Here is a 1027-nt window from a genome sequence, read left to right as displayed (position 1 = left end):
TCAGTGTGAGTAACTGTGTGATTGTTTTCTTCCCATCTGACAGGTCTGTCTCAGACATGTCCCATCCTTTTTTTTTTTTTTTTTTTTTTTTTTCTTTTGTGGGTTTTTGAGACAGGGTTTCTCTGTGTAGCCCTGGCTGTCCTGGAACTCACTCTGTAGACCAGGCTGGCCTCAAACTCAAGAGATCTGCCTGCCTCTGCCTCCTGAGTGCTGGGATTAAAAGACTTTTTTCCTCTTTGATTCGGGCTGCCCTGGCCATAAAGCAGGGCTAACCTGCTTTGGTTGCAGGTTATAATTCAAGGCTGGAGAACATGAAGGACAGGCACCTCCCCCACACATCTGCATTAATCATTCTGGGTGGGGCTGAATCCCGCTGTGGCAACACTGGGAAAATTACTGACCCTTGAGGACTAGCCTCCTGTACACAGACCCAGGGCTCCCTTTGGGAGCTCATTCCTGGTTGGGCTGCAGCCTGAACTCTGCTTTCTAGATTGTATCGCTTCCACAGATAAGGAAGGTCAGTCAGTCCTGAGGAAGGCCTGGAATGGTCTTGTTGCCTGAGGTGCTGAGCTGCGTCCCACACACTGTCCCAATGGGCTTCACCCCAGATGCGGTGTGTCCACATCTATGTGTTCCCCAAGCAAACTGGCTAACTAGGCAAGCCTAATCAGCTTCCAGGTTCAGGGATAAACCTTGCCTCTCAGTACATAAACCCATATGCTCTTGTTCTACAGGCTTGAACTGGGTTCTCAGAAGGGGTTTTTAGTAGTAAAGACAGCACAGCAGCCTAAGAACCAGCGTGTACTAAGCCTTCACACAGCCTTTACCAGCTCTGGGGGAGGCTGGCAGAGTCTAGGTGTCTGGGGGATGTTTTCATGTGGTTATGCTGTTTAGACTGTGAGTCATCAAGACATCCGTGTTAATAGCATGAAAATATAATTACATGACTTAACCAATTCAGGGGTGTCCTTTCTTGGAAGGGTTGAGGATCTGAAGACCACCCCTCCCATTGTTACTATGTGACCTG

Source organism: Micromys minutus (assembly GCF_963924665.1).
Source record: "Micromys minutus genome assembly, chromosome: 28".
Lineage (NCBI taxonomy): Eukaryota > Metazoa > Chordata > Mammalia > Rodentia > Muridae > Micromys > Micromys minutus.
This window is presented reverse-complemented; position numbering follows the sequence as displayed.